The 6,744-nt window shown below is 42.8% G+C and overlaps 1 pseudogene; it reads left to right on the top strand.

Annotated features, from left to right (window-relative positions):
* Positions 1 to 852: 852 nt before the first annotated feature.
* LOC146577626 (carboxy-terminal kinesin 2-like) lies at positions 853 to 4,590 on the top strand (annotated as a pseudogene).
* The last annotated feature ends 2,154 nt before the right edge of the window (positions 4,591 to 6,744 follow it).

Genomic DNA, 6,744 nt, shown 5'->3' with positions numbered 1-6,744 from the left:
GTAAATGAACTGGTTCTTGTATAAAACCTTTCTACTCTCTACAACTTGCCTCATTCATGCACTCACTTTTTTCTATGCTTTTTCTCTGTAAGTGCTTTCTATCTAACATTAATACGCATTCATCCTCCCGATGGATGCATCGGAGAGCAACTTGGGGTTAGCGTCTTGCCCAAGGATATTTGGCATGCAGGCTGGAGCAGGCGGGGATTGAACCAGCAACTTTCTGATTAGTAGGTTTCCTGCTCTACCTGAGCTACAGACACCCCAATTTGTGGTGCTCTGGAAACAACACGTTCTCATCCCAACAGGTAACGATGCTATGTGACAAATCATCGGTATGTGTAAATGTGTTTTTTGTTCTAATCATGAATCGCTTTGTAAAACAAGACCTGATAGGGTTAAGGTTAAAGTTATGGTTAGAGTTAATGTTAGGGATAGGGCTGGAATGGACGGCTGGAGCCTCTCCTCCAAGTGTGTGTTACTGCCGCCATCAGCATTCTGTTGTATTCTGTTGTCTGCTTTTCTCTGTAAGCGCTTCGAGCCTGTACTTTTTTGCTTTAGCTGAGTAATGAAGTTGAATCAGTACTTTAACTTTCACTGGAACAATAGTATTTTTACTTCTACTTAAGTGGAGAATGTCTGATCTTTTGCCAACTCTGGCTGTCTCTCAGTCTTGGAATACCCACTTGTTGTCCAGAGGTGTCCTGGGAATATGGGAACTAGACAGACTGGGGAAACAATGGGAGGAGACACAAAGATGGAATCACTTTTACCATCTTTTATGTATTTGCTGGTCGTCTTATTTCTTCTATTTTGCAAGCACAGTGTTGCAATCATTGTCTTTGTGGTACAATGACACAGGTAGAATGCAGGTGTTTTCATGTAACACGATGCCAGAAAGATGAGTAATGTGTTTTGAAGAGAAGATAAAACATCATGTTTGAACAAAGATAAGCAGCAGACACGTCTGTGTGTGAGTTATTCAGGTTCAGTAAGAAGGTAATATGTCTGCAGAATTTGTAATTCTTATGAAGATATTGCTTGTACAATAAATAAAATCCCTTTAACTTCTTCTGGAGAGTGTCTTTATATATTTAGTCATTTTGGGGCGATCCTTTATTTAGTAGTAACTCTAGTCGGGGATATATATCAGAGTTTACTTTCAGATATGAGCATTGTGTTTCCTGTGGATGAATGAATGAATTATTTATTTATGTAATTTTTGAAAGACTGGCTCATGTAAAATCTCTGAAAGTATGACAAAGCTCTCCTGTTACACTTTATGGACACCTGAGCGTCACCATGAGGGCCTGTCTTTATTCACTTTATTCACTGAAATCCACTTTTATAATGAATTCACAGTAATCACTGACACCTTCAGAGCATTACATTCATTAAAGACGTCTTCTACACCTACTCTTCCAGACGACCGACACATGCTTCAACCACTGCAGGTTAACCAGCCACTCATCAGTAAAGCAAAAACTAAATGTAAATGTCCTCATGTGGAAAAGACTGAAACACAACTCCCATATATCACTAATGTAACAGATCCATTTAGGGAGAGTGAGAACACTAGGCTGGATGTGTTTTAATGCAGGAACATTCATCATGTCTTCAGTTCAACAAATCATTTACATTGAATATGTGAGCTGGATGGTTACACGACACAATGTGATTGTCAACAATAACTGCAATGAACGCTGGTTTGAGGGCGGAGTCAAGGAGGCCATTTACGTGAAAAGGGAAAGACCCTCTCTGAATCAAGGAGGGGGCCTAAGGGTACATCTGTCACCATCTTACAATGCTGTGATTGCAGCCGTTCTCCAACTCTCTGTGAATGGTACTCAGGACCATTGATCAGTGGTTGTTGATCAATGGTCATGAGAATTTGCATAATCATGATTAAGGAACTGACCTCCCAGCCCATTGTTCCTTCAGTCGGCTGGTTTCTCTGACTGAAAACGCTACGTCCAGAAGAACAGAATCAACTTTTGGAGATTTACTTCCCTGATGATTGAGCACGCATCAAGACCTTTTAATCAGGCCAACAAATATCTTGTACTCAATTTTAGCAGCAGCCATTGTGACACTGATGATAAAACTTGTGTAAAAGTGCGAAGCTGTAAAAAAGTAATTATAAAAAAGCGTTTTTGTAGCTGAATGTTACTGGATAGCTGTTTCATCTGTAACACATCAAAATAACCTGCTAAGGTTTAATAGGCTATAAGGAACACACTCACTTCCTGAGCCCTGGGCAATAAGAGACGTTTTGTGTTTTATAATTTATTGATATGTTTGATCCTTTCTGACCTGCGTTAATGAAGCAGTCATTAGAGCACCATGTCCGCTAGAATACTTCTGTAGTTTGATGCTTGAGTCGTTGCAGACTTGTTGAAACTCCCTCACCCGTCAAAGCAGCGTCTTTGTTATTCGAGTCCAGCAGATGGCAGTGTTTCACTGTCTGACGGCTGTCTGAAGCTTCAGCTGGATTATCCGTTTTCATGTTTGATTAGAGGTTTGTGTGTGTGTGTGTGTGTGTGTGTGGGTTTTTAGCCACGAGTTGTCCACGATAAAGCATATTGAATGGCCTGTCTAATATTGTTAGAATTCTCCTTTGGGTTAGTTTCATTACTCAATCGGGACATTTATTTGGAAAAAGAAAAAAAGAGGGAAAAAAAGAAAAAAAAAGAAAAGAATTAAAAATAAATAAATCCTCATAGTTTACATTTACAAATATCAATACTGAATGTTACGTCCCTCTGCAGCTTCTAATCGTCTCAGTGTTTTCAGCTGGTGCTAATTGGCCACACCTAGTCAGGTGTGGATAAAAGCATACCTGAGGCAAGCTTCCCGGCAGTGCACTAGTCTTTGCCTTGGTGGCACCAGCCATTTTAGCCAACCTGGTTTTCCATTTTAGGATGAAACCTCTTCTCACCCACACTCTGCTATTCATCTCTGTTTTTATGTTGCGGCTTTTGAGCCGGGTCGTAACACTGAAGATTACAAAGATCAACATTAAGACCAGTCTGTGCATTCAAAGCAGTGACAGAAAAGAGTGTGGGGCATTAACCCCCACTCACTTCACAGTTCACGTTCACAGCGAGCTTCGTCGAAATTTACAATGAGACCCTGAGGGACCTTGTGTTCACCGGCAAGTCCAGCAAGAGACCTGAGCATGAGATCCGCAAGACAGCCAGCAACGAATTGACAATCACTAATCTCACCTATGAGCGGGTCTCCAATGAGGATCAGGTACAGCAGACAGACATCTGTAGCTCAGAACAAATTAATTTCAAATCTGCTGACAAATTGTTACCAAACTTTGAAAATACATCAAACTTTATCGATGCTCTATGTTTTAAAACGTTCCCTCGTCCTCTCAGGTTCTCCGTCTGATTGCTTTGGCCAATCAGAATCGCTCCACTGCCCAGACAGCCCAGAATGACCGCTCGTCTCGCTCCCACTCAGTCTTCCAGCTGGATATTGAGGGAGGTAATGCCGGCAGGGATGTCAAGTGCAAATGTATCACACTGGAAGTACCAGCATCAGGAATGTGGCTTCTTCTTTTTGGATCTATAATATTTAGTCTGGTTAGTTATTGTTACTGTAACCAGTGCAAAATCTGCTCTGATGACTCAACGTTAATGTTTGAGCCCCTGAGCGCTAAAAGAAGTGTTTTGTAAAGTATTAAAACTACCTTTAATGGAAGGAAAAACGGATCACTGCTTCCTATAAGAGTTGGTTTTCTCTGTGTGTGTAGCCACTCTGTGCCTGGTGGACTTGGCTGGCAGTGAGCGAATGGTGAAGAGCCAGTCTCAGGGTGACCGTTTCAAAGAGATGACCGCCATCAACAGCTCACTGTCCAACCTGGGCGTCGTTATCGCCGCTCTGGCCAAAAAGGTCTGCAGCTGCAGTTTCTGTAGTCTTAGATGTCACACCTGCTTTCTTTACATTTACAGTATTAATGATTTTTTTGGCCTTTGTGTTCCAGGAGACTTACGTAGCTTACAGGAACTCGAAGCTCACGTACCTCCTTCAGGGATGTTTGGGGGGGAAACGGCAAAACGTGAGTTTGTTGACATCACAAATCTTTATAATGACGACACATAAAACTGAAGGAATTTATCCCCAAAAAATATTTAACAGCGTTTGATCTCATCACTTCAGATTGTGACTGTTTATTCTTTGGCACTAATTTTGGATGTCTTTATTTGCAGCTTGATGTTTGTTAACATTGCTCCGGAGCCCGACAGCTTTGGGGAAACTCTGAACTCATTGAGGTTTGCCAGCAAGGTCAGTGCAGTCTTGTTTCCAGTGTTCATTGGACAGAGTACATTAATGATGTCCTTACATCAGCTGTTTATGGTAAACCAAAGCCATACTCCATATCCATTTTAATACCTTGGTGTGTAATTCATACTCACATTTTGTCTGAAGAGTAGGGATGTTCCTGGCGTCTTATTTACTAGTCGACTAATCGAGGGGGAAATAATTAGACTAACCAACTAATGTAAAACTAAGGAACATTCAGATATTGAGTTGATTTTCAGAACTGATTAATAGAAACTGTCAAACTAGACGCAGAGGTATCTTAAACCATTTATCACATTCTGTTAAATACAAATGAAAATGCATTACTACAAAAGATGTTCTATTAAAATATGACAATCATTTGAGAATCTAAAAGTACGTCTAAGTGTGGCGAGAATGATTCAGGTAATACATTATACAGCCGTTTTCTAGTCAGGTTGTGGGGGCAGCAGGAAGGACTACTCCTGACCACAGCTGATAGATGTAAACTGGCTAGCATGACCAAGGATGCTGGGGCCTCCTACTGGTAGGACGTGCCCAGCTGGAACAGCCTCCTGGCCAAGGTGGCTGTCACCTTTTGATGTGAAGGAGTAGTGACTCTACTCTGAGCCCCTCCCCCATTGACTTAACTGCTCTCCTAAAGGAGAGGTTTTCCACCTCTCAGGAAACTAATTTCCTCTGCGTGTATCTGCGATCTCAGTGTTAACAAGAAGATCAGGGTAGATTAATAGATTTATGGTGTTTCTCAACAACAGTGCACCATCTGGTGGTAGATCGCTGCCTAACATTTAGAACACAATGTACCAGCAATGGGCATCAATTAAAATGTTAACAATTAGATTGAACGACTAGTAAGTCTGATACAGACTAGTGACAATTAGTCGACTAGTCACATAAATCCCTGATAGAGCCCACAGAAGTGGCCTGCACCATGTGCGTGGCTTGCTTTGCAGTTTAACCCTCAGTAGGACCTACAGCCATTTTTCATCCCCAGCGTTTTTTAATATTAGGCCATTTTCACTGTGTTGAATAGAATATAGCCAAACCTTCCGACCATTTTTTTTTTCTTTTTCTTTAGAATTGCAGTCTCCGTTTATTAGATTAGCTTAAAGTGGCTAAGCTACAAACCGCCATCCACATGAGGTCCTAGAGCCATAAATCGCCCCATTGAAACCCATTATAAACGCTATTTTTCACTGCAGAATTATTACCATTAACGTATGGGTGATGGCTTCTGTTTCGGTTCCGTGTTGGACAAGGGGCCTTAGAATTGTAATTTTTTTTATTTGGCCACCGGGTGGCGCCCTTGTTCCACATGTGACGCCTGCTGGAACATAGACCTTTTCCAGCGGGCTGCTCGAGATATACACCCGGGAAAGGCAGACTCATTCCCCGAGTGCAGCAGCAGCTTGGCCCGCTGCTCGTTCGGGACCATTTTCTGCCCTTAGGGCTGTTAGAGGGTGCATTTTGACCTTTATATTTAAAAATAAATAAAATAAAGGTCTCTCTGCCTAAAAGAAAAAAAATTTGTGTCTGTCTCATTCTAAGTTTAGATAAAAGCCTTCCCTCTTTGAAGTACACCCTGCAATGCAAACAAATCTAACATGAAAACAAGAATAAAAAACAAATTAGACTTTATTTTGTCGCCAACCTCAGCTTGTTTATGCAGGTGCAGGCAGGAGAGGTTATAAGAATAAGCCGTAGCGCGGGAGTAGGCATTTTCACGATGGCACGGTACCGAGGAAGTAGTGGACATCCTGATGCGCTCTGACAGCGAGGATCTCTCCTCTTCATCTGCCGAGAGTGACTCTGATTCCGGGGGTGACACGGATGATTCGTCTCTCGACACTGATCACCAGGAGTCGTCCTCTGATTTTTCTTCTGAAGATGAGAACGAGGGGAGGACGCCGGAGGAAGCAGCGGCGTGGACCTCCAAAGATGGGAAGAAATGGTCCGCAACAAACGCCGAGACGCTGCGCTACGTCGCAGCACCCACGGGGCTTATTCCGGGACCGACCCACTACGCCGTAGCCCGAATTACGGACCCACTCTCCAGCTTCAGGTTGTACATAACTGATGGGATTATACAGCATATAGTTGCAATGACAAACCTTCAGGGCAGACGCTACATCTCATTCTGGAGAGATTTAGATAGCAACGAAATGCTCGCTTATGTGGGGCTGCTAATTTTGTCCGGTGTATACCGGTCAAAGCACGAGGCCATCGCCAGCCTTTGGAGTGAGAAAACGGGAAGGAAGATTTTCCGTGCCTCAGTGGCTGAGAAAAGATTTTGTCACATAACCAGAGCGCTCCGATTTGATGACAAACTCACCCGACCTGCACGACGTGCGGACAAATTGGCTCCCATTCGGCAGATATGGGACATGTGGGCACACCGCCTGGGGATGTTGTTTAGTCCAGACCGGGACC

Source organism: Mchenga conophoros, linkage group LG3 (assembly GCF_057382185.1).
Source record: "Mchenga conophoros isolate Kocher_MC1m ecotype Shallow Benthic linkage group LG3, M_conophoros_male_GT1.1, whole genome shotgun sequence".
NCBI classification, from domain to species: Eukaryota; Metazoa; Chordata; class Actinopteri; order Cichliformes; family Cichlidae; genus Mchenga; species Mchenga conophoros.
This window is presented reverse-complemented; position numbering and strand designations above follow the sequence as displayed.